Source organism: Lissotriton vulgaris, chromosome 7 (genome assembly GCF_964263255.1).
Source record: "Lissotriton vulgaris chromosome 7, aLisVul1.2, whole genome shotgun sequence".
Taxonomy (NCBI): Eukaryota; Metazoa; Chordata; class Amphibia; order Caudata; family Salamandridae; genus Lissotriton; species Lissotriton vulgaris.
This window is the reverse complement of record NC_141695.1, coordinates 895,811,747-895,827,734: the sequence shown is the minus strand read 5'-3', so window position 1 is coordinate 895,827,734 and position 15,988 is coordinate 895,811,747. Positions and strand designations below refer to the sequence as shown.

The following is a 15,988-nucleotide window of genomic DNA, read 5'->3' as shown; positions in this document are numbered from 1 at the left end:
TGAATACCAGCTTCCTCTTGGGCTGCATTTCCCATGCTTTTTGAGATTTGATGTCTGATTTCCTTCCGGGTCTCGACTCTGGCCTAACCCAAGCCCTCCATGGTGGTCGGGATGAGGCCATTGATACCAGCTTTGCCTTTCGTGGCCACACCTAGCTGCTATCCACTGGCTTTCGAGATTATGTCCAATCGTCCCTTAAGTACATGACCTTTGATGGGACTCGCCTGTTTGGGGATAAGGCAGATTGAGCTCTGGAGCAGTGCAAGGAGAGCAAGCCCACAGCATGCTCGCTGAGCTGTTCCGCCTCCCCAGCCACACGAGCCCTACCATCTCTTTTGTGGACTTGCTAGAGGAACCCCATGCCATCTGCCCTTTAGTCCCAGTAAGGTGCACAGCAGTTTTGCGGCACCCACTACCCCCATGACAGACCAAATCACACGGGCAGGTCCTGCAGATAGTCTGGAAAGGGTACCCCATACCTTTTATCTTCACTCTGCTGCACCTTCAAAGTTTCTCAGAGAGACTGATTGAGGGCCATCTCTCTGTCTTAAGTCAAAAAGTGCAAGCCCTTTTGGCCAAAGTGGCGATTGTGAGGGTGCCTGCACTAGAAGTAGGTTGTGGTTTTATTCCTGCAGCTTTCTAATGCTGAGGAAGGAAGGAGGCCTTTGTCCTATTTTGGACCTGTGCCTTATCAACACTTTACTCCAGAAGAAAAATTAACGATGCTCACACTGGCCAAGGTATTGACTGCCCTTGACCCTGGAGGCTGGATGGCCTGCAGGATGCCTATTTCCATAAGCCTGTCCAATTGGCCCATCTGCAGTTCATTGTGGGACAGAAGCATTTTCAGTTGACTTTGCTCCCCTTTGGTTACACTAGAGCCCACCAGGTGTTCACAAAAGTGATGGCGGTGGTAGCAGCATACCTTCAGGGGTCCTAGTCTTCCCCTTACCTCGACGATTGACTATTGAAGGCAGGTTCTTATCAGGCCATCATCACCCCCCTCCAGACTATGACGAATCTCCTGTCATCTTTGCAGTACACTATCAACTTGCCAAAGTCACATGTTTTCTCAGACGCTCCCCTTCATCAAAGCCATTCTGAACACAATTCAATTTTGTGCCTTTTTTCTCCTGGAAAGGTGAGTGCAGAACATTCAGGCTATGATCCCGATATTTCAGCCTCTGTCAGTGAGGGCAACACTGAGGCAACTGGGACTGGTTTCCTTCTGGTCTTCTGGTCAAGCATGCCACATGGCAAAGGAGGGCTCTGTAGTGGGATCTGAAGTCTCTGTAGTGGGATCTGAAGTCTCTGTGGGCCAAATATCAAGAAGACCTCTCCAACCACGTCCAGATCTCCGAGGAGACTGCAAAATATCTGCAGTCATGGTTACTGTAGCACGATTGGGTCAGCGACAGACCCCGCTTCCTACCCACCCAGAATTTACAGTGGTGAACAATGCGTCCCTTCCGCATTGGGACGATTATCTGGGAAGGGTGGAGATCAGAGGACTCTTGTCTTTGGCGGTGACGCAGATCCATATGAACCTCCTGGAGTGGAGGGCCATCCATTTGCAGTTGAAAGCCTTCCTTCCATTTATTAAAGGGAGGCTGGTGAATGTGCTTATCAACAGTACCACCGACATGAAGTATTTCAACAATGCAGTGTTGGACCCTGGACCCTGTGCCAGGAGACGCTACACCTCTGGAAATGGTGAGACCATGGAGGGATCTTCCTGGTTGTGAACCACCTGGCAGGATTTTTAAATGCCAGGCTGGTCACGCTCAGTGGTCTATGCCTAGTGGTAGTTACACCGAGAGGTAACACAAGGTTTTTTTGTGCAGATGGGGAGAACCTTCGCTCCATCTATCTGACAATGCACAAAGTTAGCACTTCTTCTCGATAGAGTTTCCAAGGTGCCTGTCGCTAGGGGAAGTGTTCCGTCTAGAGTGGAACTCAGGACTCCTTTAAGTCTTGCTGCTGATACCACTCCTGCCCTGAGTTCTGAAGACCAGGAACAACTGGGACCAAGTCATTCCGTATTAGGTATGGCATCTAGAAATCCTGGGCTTGAGCATCTGTCCTCCATTAGTGTGTCCCTGTGGGAGGCGGACCTGCTGTCGAAAGAAGAAGGCAGGGCTCTACACCCAGTCCTTTGCAATCTCCACATTCATGAATGGAGATTGAGGGGCAACAATTAAACACCATAGACCTTCTTCTGAATTTGGTTGATATCATCTTGGCATCCAAGTGCCCCCTCGACAAAAACTGCATACACCTGCCATTGGGCCAAGTTTGTGGTTTGGTTCGGCACACTCTAGATTGAGGCCATCCGGGCTATTTGACTTTCTGTTGTATGTTTGTCTCTTGCCTGTCAAGGCCATGTTTTGGGCACAGTTAAGGGTCCTTTTTACGATTGCTGGACCAGTCATCATTGTTTTGTGAAAGGTCGCCAACACTGGTTTCCTTCCTCTCCTTTTTACAATACTCTGGGGAATCTTAGCTTGGTCCTCACATATTTGATGTTAGCTCTCATTGAGCCACTTCCCAGCTGCCCCTTGCAGCTTCTCACCCTCAAAATTGTGTTCCTCATTTCCTTCAGCTTAGTGTGCTGACTGATTAAGCTTCAGTCTCTCTGTTAACTACCCCGTACACCACCTTCTTACCAAACAAACTGGTTCTGCGTACAAGAGCATCCTTCTTATCAAAAGTTGTGGTAGTGTTCCACGTCAGAAAAACAGTCACCCTGCCATTGTTCTGTGCTTAGCCTCACTGCTCTACAGAGGTAGAGAGCCTCCATCACTTGTACCCCAAAAGAGCACTGAGCTTTTTACATCGATCATACCAAAGAACACAGAGTGGACGATCGTCTCTTTCTGGGGTTGAAAGGGGTGAAAAAGGAAACGCCATGCAGAAGAGAACAATCCACATATTGACAAAAAAGCAGCCTCCAGAAGTTCTGCGAGCCTATCCTACCTGGGCAGTCCTGGACATCTATCAGGTGGAGACGTGGGTGTCACTCCGTATAACAAAACAATGCTATCTAGCCAGTTTGGTTTGCCTAGAAGGGCGTTTTGCCTGCTCTGTCATACAGCCAATTTACAGACCAACCGCCTATTAGGTACAGTTACTGTTCTGGTATTGATTTGAAAGGTGGGGAATCTGCAGTTAGAAGTCTCCATCAGAAGAACAAGGTATTTACTTTCAGTAAATCTCTGTTTGAGGCATGCGTGGCTGTAGATTTACATGCTTAGCATAAGCCTGCCATCTTCAAAGTGTGCAAGTTGTTTTTTATCAAAGAAACTCTTTTGAGTCACAAGTTATTATGACTCCTCTTGCTGGTAATGTGCATGGCCATTAAGTCCATTGTTAGATTGTTCTTCTGCCATCAGGTTTGGATGTGTGCTCTTCAGCTCCGGTTCGGCACAGTCGTTGCCTATCTCTCTTGGGCTTTACCATCAGTATTGTTTCAATCACAACTTCTTCTCTCTCTCTCTCCCCCTGTTTAACAACTTTGACTTTGTCAAGGCGACTCAAGTTTTTTCTGGCTTTTCCCCCACACCATGACCACCTGGTGATGGAACGCACACCTTTCCTCTTCTGTCCTGGATGCCAGGCTAAGTACTCTGGCACCAATCTGCATAAGGTGCCTAACCAATGCCTCTCCTCTGAACACGACGATGCCAGCTGTGAGGTCTGCAGATCTTTTCGATCGAGGAAGATGCTGCGTGATAGTCTAGCTCGATGCCTCGAAATGTCTTGCTACAGCGTCCAAAGAAACACCAAATCTCTTTGGACCCGAAGACCTCCAAAGGGAGGTGTCAGCGGAGAAACATTCTATCCACGACAACTGCTCCGAATCCAAGGTCGAAATGCAGGATCTCAGCCAGGTCAAGCCGTGAGTACTGTGCCCCATCCATCTTGAAATTAGAACCCCCTCCTCAGAGGGTCATCTACCCATGCCAGATAGGCCAAAATTCACTGTTGGGCCACCACTGCCATCTGGCTGTGGTTGGTGTCGACTGTCTGTCTCTGACACACCAAGCCTTGGATCTGCGCTGACATACAGTACAGGCTGCATGCACCCGCACTGACTCCTCGTTCATCAAAGCTGAGCCGACCTTCGAAGATGAAATCCTCGGCGCTGCAACATCGTTCGACATCTGTGCCGAAAATACCTACTTTGGACCCTAAGCCATTGGTACTGAAAACCTTTGCAGTCTGGCCAAAAATATTTACATTTGGTAAACGAGCAGACCGTTCCAAGCCTATAGAAACAGTGCTTCAGCGCCTGCAGGAGGAGTTGCACTCGGGCAAAAACATATGATTCATCCAGACACTGGACTCATCACCACAAGACCTCTATACACTAATGCACAGCCATCTAAGAGACAACTGGCCTTTATAGAGGCTTTGGATACTTCACCTCTACCAAAGCATAGCACATTAACCCACCTCGAATACCTGCTGAGCACCATGCACATGTATAAGCCTGCTTCAACGGCTGCTCCTGCACCATACTCGCCACAGAGTTCCCACCATGCAGGGGCGAGGGAGTTGAGGGGGAGAAGAGGGGGCGGGTTTTCTTCCCCACCACAAGATAATCCCTGGGACACCTACAAGACTGAACCTCCTGCTGTTACAGAATCTGATCTGGATCCTGCTAAACCCTCTCCCCCGGGCGACACTACCACCTACCATGATCTCATGGATAGAGCTGCTACCTTTCATAAAGTACAGTTACACACAGAGCCACTAGAGGACGATTTATTTTGTTTGAGACTCTTATCCTCTAGCCAACGCTCGTGCAATACCTTATGATGCTAAAATGACTGTTAAGACACACCACAGATATATTCAACTACCCATTAAGGTCTAGGGTAATTACACCACTAGTCTACAAACAATATAAGGCATTGCCCAATGATTCTATATACATAAAAGGGCAACTTTCACCTGATTCCTTGATAGTTGCCAGTTGCCACAGCATGCAAGAGGGCCAACTCCCAAATATCTGGTGAGGCACCCCCACCAGATAAAGAAAGCAAAAGAATTGATGCAGCTGGAACAAGGGTGACTGCCCTATCCGCCATCCATTGGTGGGTTGCTAATTCCACCAGCTCCTCTCACGCTACGAAATGGCCCACTGGGACAGATGGAGGAAATCCTCCAACATCTCCCAGAGGAGTTTTAAAAGGGAGCTTAAAAGTTTGCCTCCTAGGATAAGCTTATTTCTAATACGACTAGCCATTGTGCCCTCGATGCTGCTGACTCTGCAGCTAGAGGCATACATTTGAGCATTCACCTCATAAGACATGTCTGGCTCCTGAGATCCAGCAGAACCTTTTGGCTCTCCCTTTCAATGGTGAACACCTTTTTGGTTCTCAACTCGACACTCTCCTTGAACATCAAAAAGTACATCTAGACAGCAAAGGCCATGGGGCATTAAAGACACCATCACACCATGGCTCCTTTCACCACTCCTCTTACTGTAGAGTCTCAAAGACCACCTCCCCTGAAACTTCCCCTTCCTTTCAACGTTCCCAGACACAAAACTCCTCGCCGAGCGGTTACTATAGAGGCTCCTACAGAGGTAACAACTCTAAATGTAGAGGTAAGGGTGGATTCATGAATCCATTTACCACAATTAGCATTCCCTGACTTGCCAACCATTCCTACTGATCACATAATATCTGTTGCGGGTCATATATAAGTGGTGTTCTTTCCTGCCTGGTGAAGCATCACCCCTGATTAGTGGGTGTCCGATATTATCCAACATGATTATTTTCTGGAGCTCACTTCCACACCCCCAAACATTCTACCTCTCAATCACAAACTTTCACCATAACATGTTCAAGCACTCCTCTGAAAAGGCGCTATAGAACCTGCGCCACTCCACCAGCAGGTTCAGGAGTCTGTCCTCTTTACTTCCTTATTTCCAAAAAAGACGGATCCCTCAGGCCAATCTTGGACCTCAGACACCTCTACAAAAACATTCTCTCAGAGAGAACTTTCACATGGTTACTCTTAAAGATGTCATACCCTTATTACAACAAGGTAACTTCATGGCTGCTCTAGACCTCAAGGACGCTTATTTTCACATTTCTATTCACCAAGCGCATCACCTCTATCTCAGGTTTGTCATAAATGGTTAGCACTTCCATTTCAAAGTGCTTCCCTCTGGGTCATGGCACACCCGGAGTGTTCACCAAAAGTCTTGCGGTAGTTGCTGCTCACATGCTTGGACAAAAGATTCACGTCTTTCCATATCTAGATAACTGCCTTATCAAAAGTGCAGCTCGGCACAAGTGCTTACAACGCACTCCGTTTACCATAAACCTACTTCATCTGTTGGGCTTCAACATCAACACAGTCAAATCCCACCTCCAACCCTTTCAAATACTACCCTGCCTGGGAGCGATCCTTGAATCACAAAGGAGTACAGCTTACCGCAATACTGCCAGGATGCAAACCTTCCAGACACTCATTCACCAGTTTCAAACATCAACTGGTCATAGTGAGGACAGTCATGTGTCTCCTCTATACGATGGCTTCACGTATAGCCATAGTACCTCATGCCAGACTCAACATATGCCCATGGCAGGAGTGTACCATTTGGACTTAAAGGGGATGTCAAAATAGAAGATCTAGTGTTTGTCGGCCGTCATGCTTGCCACTCTGCAGTGATGAAACACTGACAATTTGTTAAAAGGAATGCCTTTCCTAGACCTAGTTCCACAGAGAACCATAACAATGGATGCCTCCATCATGGGACAGGAGCGCATTCTCAAAATCTAACTGTCCATGGACACTGGACATCCAGTCCAGCACATCTCCACATCAGTCACTGGAGTTGCTAGCTGCTCACCCAGTGCTGAAAGCCTCATTGGCAAGATAGTCCTTATCAGAACTACCTACATGACAGCCACAAAACTTCTTCAAAAGCAAGGGGGTAGCAGGTCCCCTCATCTTTCTCATTTATCCCAGACCATTTTGAGGTGGGCCCTCAGGTACAACATTTACTTGTTAGCAGAGTATTTTCCGAGAGTGGACAACCACTTGGTAGATCTCCTCTGCAGGAGGCATCCGCATATCCACAAGTGGAAAGTTCACCCGCGAGTCCTCCACCAATACTTCCAGCGTTTGGGTCTACCACAAATGGACCTCTTCACCACAGCAGAAAACGCCAGATGCACAAACTTTCCCACCAGGAACCCATAATCACAATCCAGAAGCAACACACTACAGAGAAATTGGTCCGGGATATTTGTTTTATGGTTTTCCACCTCTCCCACTGCTTTGTTTGGGGTTCGTTAACTTCGGCAGACATCTCTCATCATAGTGGCTCCCACATGGGCACGGCGACCTTGGTTCACCACACTCCTCTAACTCTCAGTAGTTCCTCACAAAATACTGCTGAACAGGCAGGACCTTCTCATACAGAACCACAAATATATCAGACCTCTGGTCCGTCAGCCTCTCGATCTGACTCCGGAGGTCCTAGAATTTGGCTACTTGAATCTCCCACAACAGTATATGAACATTCCTAAAGAAGCATGCAGGCCTACTACTCGTGCCTGCTATGCTGCTAAATGGAAAAGGCCTGTTCCCTGCTGCTATTGTAAACACATTGATCCACTAGCAGCCATGATACAAGACATTGTCTGCTACTTATTACCTTGATAAGGTTACACCTAGCAGCATTGGCTCTCTATCTACAAAGCAGACAGTACACTTCCCTATTCAAGGTTCCAGTCATCAAAGCATTTTTGAACGGTCTTAAGAATAATTCCACCTAGACTGCCACCTGTTCCTGCATGGAATCCAAATATTGTATAACACGATTAATCGGCCCTCAATTTGAGCCCCTCCACTCCTGCCCCCTCTAGTTTTTATCCTGGAAGGTAACATTTCCTAATATTATCACTTTGCATAGGCGTGTCAGTGAGCTTCAGGTATTAACTTTAGAAGAACCTTTCATCCATTTGCATAGATATGGTGGTACTTCATACCAATCTTAAATTTCTTCCCAAAGGTGTTTTGTCAATTCTTCTCTAATCTATCTATAGAATTGCCTGTCTTTTTTTCCACAACCGAACTCCATTGCAGAAAGGGCACAACAACTCTTTGTTGCTTTTTCAAACCACGCAAAGGAAGGACCATCTCTAAATCGGGTATTGCACTTTATATTGGAAAATGCATGCAAACATCCTATACTAAAGCTTTCCTGTCCATCTTAGAGTTCACTCCAAACGTAAACAAGAGCTTCAATGGCCTTTCTAGGAAATATACCTATAGCTGATATACGTAAAGCAGTTACATGGTCCACACACCTTCCAGATTACACATAGCTCATCGATGTGCCTGAACCCTGGGACAATGTGGTGCGTATACTCCGGGCTTCTATTCAACCAAAGCACTTACTTCTCCCAACAGCACATGAACAGACTAATATTACTCGAGGCAAAGCAAGTGCCCATTATTGTCCTCCTGAGTTGTCTATGTGAGTGTCTCGGCCGCACATTCTACAATTTAACTTTCTCCATGTTTCCTAGATCACTTGACTACATTGCCCCTGTACTAGTGCACGCATGTGATCTAACACACAGAAATGATAAAAGGTATTTTGCAGATCTTCGCTTCGAGTGGTGTCAGAAGACACGGAAGCAATCTGTGATGCTTCTGTCCCAACCTTGACGGCCACTTTTCAAGGCTGAATCTGTAATGGGGAGAATGCTGTGCTTCGTTACTATATCTTCTGTACCAGGAAGGCGTTGTTACACTTCTAATGAATGTGAAACTGTTTTTCCTTGTTGGAGAACCGAATTGTCTTGTAATGTTCCTTTATCATGAAGGGTATATCTACCCATGTTTAGAGGCGTAGCTTCAAAACTGCTGTAGCCAACTTGACTTGAGATATCAATCAGGTGAATAAATCTTCACTCTCAAAGAATAAACCTGTTGCAGTGTTAATTTTCAAATGTGCTTTGACATCTATACAGAGTCATCTGAAGGAGAAAGATGTTATTTTATGATTTTGATCTCAACGCCTACAGGCCTCAATGCCCTGGGCATGGGCGATGATTCTGAGACAACATCTATAGTTATCATAATGTTTTGCAAAGGGATGCCCTCTGGTTTAGACAAAAAAATCCATTATATGCCTCACAATAGGAGCTATATGGAATATATGTTGGGGGCAAAACATAAATACATACTCTAAAGTAATTTCCAAAATACTGTTTTTAAATGACTTTGTGGGCATACCAGGAGGTATATTTGCTCTATTGTGAAACTTTGGTGAGACATATATTGTGGGAATTAAGATGATCATTCCTTAGGTATAAGTATTCTTCAAGTTCAATCAGACTGCTATCCTTTCAATTGAGAGTACTGAAGTGTTTAGTCACCACATCTTTCTTCTCCTATGTAGTTATAACACAGTATGATTGTCATCCAATTGACTCCTATCTTCTGTGGTGTACATTTCCATTAATAGTACTACTATATGTTCGAGGCATATGAGCTGCAGATTACACACTGTGCATAGATCGCCATCTAGTGTTGGGCCCTGATGTTTGCATTTTGTTGTTGTCCTGAAAAGTTCTTTGGAAGTCATGAGATATGTGACTCCTCCTTTGGACCACATTGCGCATGGGCATCGGCTCCTACCTCAGATTGTTTTTTCCGCCATCGGGCTCGAATGTGTTTCCTGCTCTCCGGTTTGGAACTGAATTTCCTTCGGTGCGCAATCCTCACCCAGTTCGATTGTATTGTTTTGATCGCGCTCCACATCAACGCAATTCTTCACCACTTCAAAGTCTTCGATTCCGGTCGTCGACGATGGCCTTCGGGCCTACCTAGGCCTTACTCTCTGGCTCATGGAAAGGACGCCATTCAAGAAGTGTCCTTGATGTGGATCGCAGTTTCCCCAGACCGATCTACATGAGGTGTGCACTCTTTGCCTCTCACCGGAGCACGAGGTCAAAGACTGTCCTGCTTGTGCCTCTTTCCGCTCCAAGAAGACCATTCCGGACCAACGAACTCGAAGAACAATGGCTCGCTCGTCAGCTTCGATCCCCTACGACATCTTTGAAGAGGGCGTCGACGTGCCAGAACACCAGCACGCCGAAGAAAGTGCCAGCTCCTCTGATGCCGAAGACTCAGACGTCGAGGACATCACTCCAGCTCAACGGGTCGTAAGTAAGACAGTCGACCCCTACCGTTCCTCGACACCCTCAAAAAAGGCTTCGGTCACACCCTCACCTTCGGGCCCGGGTGCACACCGAGAGACTGCTTCCCACGCCCCGCCTTCGGGCCCGGCAAAGAAGCCTACTAAGCCTTCCGGCGGCTTGGGCTCGAGTCCGCCTATTCCCAGTGCCGATTCCATACAGACACCGAAGAAGAAGCCATCTTCCTCAACCGCACCAACCGCTGCTCCAATACCTACGCACTTGGTGCCGAAGACTTGCAGCGGCTCATCGATGCCGAAACCACACTTGGAGCCGAGTAAAAAACCGCCCAAAGGTCCCGATTCACACGCTTCGGAGCCGAAAAAACACCCGGAACCGAAAAAACACGTTCCGGTAAAAGACATTTCAAAAGGTCACACTTCTAAACCAAAAGACCCTGGACCAGCTACCGACTCGGTGCCGAAAAAAACCTCCGGTAATGAAAACTTCGACGCCGAAGGATCTGCCCTACACAGAAGAACTTTTTACTCCAGATCCTACTCAAAAAACTCTTGTAAAGGATCCTAAGACTGGCCAACTAGCTCTTAGCTCCAAGAAGAGACCACTAGAGGCGCCTGCACCTCCTCCTCCTCCAAAGAAGAGACATTGCAACCTCTCCATTAAGGGTCCCTTCTCCATCACCTCCCCATACTGTTCCGCCTCCTCCACCTCCTCCACCACATCATTCGCCTACACCATCCACATGATGATGTAGATACAGACTCTGATGACACAGGTGGGGTGCACATGACCCAGCAGGGAACAATAGTCCTCCTCAGTTACCTAATCCATGGAATGATTATAACACCCCTGATGTGCCTTACGTTCCACAAGACGATGTATATCCTTCCAGACCTTCCCCACCAGAGGACATTATAGGTTTTAACCTACTAGTCCAGAGAGCTGCCCAGTACCATGGGGTTGACTTGCACACCGATACTGTGGAGGAAGATTTCCTATTATACACTTTTGATAACACACAAAGGTCTACTGCCATTTTGCCAATGCTTAAAGGTGTCATCGAGCACGCTACAGAGGTTTTTAAAGATCCTGTCAGGGCTCGGGTCCTCAACCCTCGCATTGAGAAAAAATACAAAGCTGCTCCTACAGATCCAGTTTACATTAGAGGTCCAGCACCACTAGATTCTTTAATAGTGTCTAATGCACGTAAACTTGCTAATTCACAAACATCAGGTGAGGCCTCACCACCAGATAAAGAATCTAAGCTCGACGTCTCCGGTAAACGAACAGCGTCACAGGCAGCTAACATTTGGCGCATTGCCAATACCCAAGCATTGTTAGCAAGATATGACAGGGCACATTATGATGAACTGGAGTCCATAATGCAGCATCTACCAGACAAATCTAAAAATAGGGCCAATGAACTCGTACAATAAGGTAAAAATATTACTAATACTTCCATTTGTTGTGCCGTAGATGCTGCAGATACTGCCTCAAGGGCAATCAATACCAGTACCCTTCTGCGTAGACATGCCTGGCTACGTATTTCAGGTTTTAAACCTGAGGTACACAATTCCATCCTTAATCAGACATTTGATGAGACACATTTATTTCGCCCAAATGTTGATGTGTCTTTCGAAAAAATGAAAAAAGACAGCAAAATCTATGGGAGCCTTGCAGCAGCAAGCTCCCAGACGTTCTTTTCATTGCTCATCATATAGAGGCAACACAAGATGCTACTCCTCCGAAAGCCCTTCCACTTCTTATAAGACCCCTAGCCAATCCACATTCCCTAGGGGCTACCAAAGAGGGGGTTACAGGGGTAACAACAGCAGAGGCAAAACCAACTCCTCCCGCTCTGCCTCCACCCCTACCCAATGAACTTCCTCCCCTTCCCCCCCAACATTCCACTCCTGTAGGGGGGGGAAGGCTGCAACAATTCCTTCCTGCCTGGAACAACATCACATCAGACAGGTGGGTGCGACAAATAATTCAGTCAGTTTACTGTCTAGAACTAACATCTACCCCCCAAACATACCACCCAAACAGCGTCCAATGTCGCTGTTAAAGCAAGAAGTAGTATCTTTGCTACAAAAAAGTGCAATAGAACCAGTTCCTATGCACCAACAAAACAAGGGTGTTTACGCCCTATACTTTCTTATCCCAAAGAAGGACTGCTCTCTAAGGCCTATTCTAGACCTCAGACCGCTAAACTTATACATACACTCAGACCATTTTCAAATGGTCACACTCCAACAAGTCCTTCCTCTCCTGTTACAAAACAACTTCCTTGCTACTCTAGATCTCAAGGATGCACACTTCCACATTCCCATTCACAAAGCTCACAGGAAGTATCTCCGATTTGTAGTAGACTGGCAGCACTATCAATTCAAAGTACTCCCATTCGGAGTCACTGCAGCACCAAGGGTATTCACCAAGTGCCTAGCAGTAGTAGCAGCACATTTACCAAGACAGCACATCCACGTCTTCCCGTACCTCGACGACTGGCTCATAAAGGCCAGTTCATACAACCAGTGTGTGGAACACACTCCTAACACGATTCAACTGCTCCACAACTTGGGGTTCACAATAAACCACACCGAGTCTCATCTGCAACCATCCAAAGTACAACAGTACCTCAGTGCCACAATAAACAACTCAACAGTGCTAGCTTATCCCACTCCAGCAAGGAAAGCCAGCATGTAAACTCTTCTCACAAAGTTTCCGCCACAACACTCCCTTCCAGCATGAGTGTTCATGCAGCTCGTAGGGATGATGGCTTTTTGCATTTTCATAATTCCCCATGCCAGATTTCAAATCTGTCCTCTACAAGAGTGCTTATCACGTCAATGGAACCAGGCTCAAGGTTAGACCTAGTGTTGGTAGACGGCCGGATTCATCGCTCTCTGCAGTGGTGGAACACCAAAAACCATTCCAAAGGGCGACCGTTCCTAGAGCCAGTTCCCCAAATAGTCTTGACAATGGACGCATCGCTCTCCGGCTGGGAAGCCAACTTACTGCAACACACCATGCAAGGCAGGTGGACACCACAACATAAGTTACTCCATATCAGTCACTTGGAGTTACTACCTATATTCCTAGCATTGAAAGCTTTCCAAAGGCAAGTATCAAACAAAGATGTGTTAGTCCGCACGGACAACATGACAGCCATGTATTACATACAAAAACAGGGCGGAACACACTCCCTGCAACTTTCTCAACTTGCTCAGGACATATGGCGGTGGGCTATACCTCAAAACATATTCCGTCTAGCCCAACATGTTCCAGGAGTACAAAATACCATAGCAGAACTGTTAAGTCGTCAGACACAACAGACCCACGAGTGGGAACTTCATACGCAAGTTCTTCAACCATTCTTTCAGATGTGGGGACAACCTCAGATAGACCTCTTTGCCACTCACGAAAACGCCAAATGCCCAAGCTTCGCCACCAGATATCCACACCCACTGTCCAAAGGCAATGCGATATGGATGAACTGGTCAAACAGATTTGCGTACGCTTTTCCACCTCTACCACTCATGCCACTAGTAGTACGCAAACTGCAGCGGCCTTCTCGGACCCTCATCCTAGTTGCTCCAACGTGGGCCAGACAGCCGTGGTACACCACACTGCTACAACTGTCTGTGGTACCGCACCAAGAATTATACCTGTCTCCACACCTTTTAACACAGAACCATGTGGAGATCAGGCACCCGGACCCAGCTCAGCTCAACCTAGCGATTTGGCTCCTGAGGTCTGAGAATTTGGATATCTGAATCTTCCTCCAGACTGCATGAATGTCATAAAAGAAGCAAGACGCCCAACCACTAGAGCATGTTATGCAGCCGAGTGGAAACGCTTTGTAATATATTGTCAGAACAATAATATTAATCCCTTAGACGTGTCTATTCAACACATCATAGGATACTTACTGCACCTCCAAAGATGTAACTTAGCCTACACGTCTATTAGACTGCATCTTGCTGCAATAGCAGCATATCTGGAAAACAGACAGCATCTATCTCTGTTCAGAGTGCTTGCTATTAAAGCCTTTATGAAAGGTCTTAAGAGAATAATTCCTCCCAGAGTGCCACCTTCACCTGTGTGGAATTTAAACATTGTTCTCACACGGCTAATGGGACCTCCCTTCGAACCATTACATAAATGTGAACTACAATTTTTAACATGGAAGGTTGCGTTCCTAGTAGCTATCACTTCTCTGTGAAGAGTTAGTGAACTACAAGCACTAACCATTCAAGAACCCTTCTTGCAAATGCATCATAATAAGGTCGTTCTAGGCACTAATCCAAAATTCCTGCCCAAAGTCATTTCTCCCTTTCACCTCAATCAATCTTTGGAACTGTCCGTTTTCTTCTCGCAGCCACAGACAGTAGCAGAAAGAGCTCTTCATACCCTAGATGTCAAGAGCATTGCTATACTATATCGAGAGAACACAACCCTTTCGTAAGACAAAACAACTTTTTGTGTCTCTCACCACCACACAAAGGTAATCCCATTTCAAAATCTGGGATAGCTAGATGGATTGTCAAATGCATACAGATTTGTTCCCACAAAGCTAAACGTATGTTATATGTTCTTCCTAAAGCCCACTCTACAAGGAAAATAGGAGCTTCAAAGGCATTTTTTAGGGAACATTCCCCTCGATGACATCTGCAGAGCAGCTGCATGGTCTATACTGCACACATTCACAAAACACTATTGTGTAGATGTACAAACCAAACAACAAGCTAATGTGGGCCAGGCTGTTCTCAAAACATTATTTCACACTACTGCAACAGATAGGGGTGGTCGCTGCGAAGAGTGGGTAATGCTATACAATCTATGCACAGTGTGTAATCTGCAGCTCATATGCCTCGAACGGAAAATGCTACTTACCAGTATGCATCTGTTCTTGGCATGTAGAGCTGCAGAGTTACACCCGCCTCCCCTTCTACCCTTGTCTGTTCCAGTATTATCTTAATTAGATACAGATTACATGGATATCCTTCCTTTTCTTGCAAAGCTCCATCATTTGCCTAATGGCGAAAAACAATCTGAGGATGGAGCCGATGCCCATGCGCAATGTGGTCCAAAGGAGGTGTCACCTATCTTGTGACTTCCAAAGAACTTTTCAGGACAACAACAATCTGCAAACATCTGGGCCCAACACTAGGTTGGGTCTATGCACCATGTGTAACTCTGCAGCTCTACATGCCAAGAACAGATGCATACTGGTAAGTAGCATTTTCCTTTCATCTTTCACAATACTCCTCAATAGATAAATATTTAACAGCAGAAAAGGAATGCCCACAGCAACTGTGTGCATGCATGTTCCCATGTTTAAAAAAAATAATTATTAACCATAGATTGGAATGTATCTATAGCATCCTGTGGTACATTGGGACCAAAGGTGGGCTTAAGGCGTAACCCACTTCCCGACAGCGGTTTACGTCCTAAGTCTTCCTTTGTTCCTAATTTATCACAGGATACTATTGATGATTCTAGTGCATGGCCTAGCCACTGTTCAGCAGAGGTGCACGTCCTATCTCCACCTTTATTCTCACTTTACAAAAAGTTGCATAGAGACTATTTTAGTTTTCTGTGACTAGCGAGTCACCAGCAAATCTTGGAACTTTAATGACTTTTTTTTTAATTCAAGGGGCGGGGGTGTCATTTGGCTCCACCGACTGTGACCTGGGGCTCAGGATGTCTCCTTACCCTCCCCTTTTTGTCCTTTTTCAGGGCAAGGGGACTATGCTTGTGTCTTGAAATGTTGGGGATTATTGTTGGACTGG

General features: G+C 46.3%; 1 protein-coding gene across 3 annotated transcripts in view; it reads left to right on the top strand.

Moving 5' to 3' along the window:
- HMGXB3 (HMG-box containing 3) overlaps positions 1-15,988 on the top strand; it is a 558,172-nt gene that overhangs the window by 182,962 nt on the left and 359,222 nt on the right. The window lies entirely within an intron of this gene.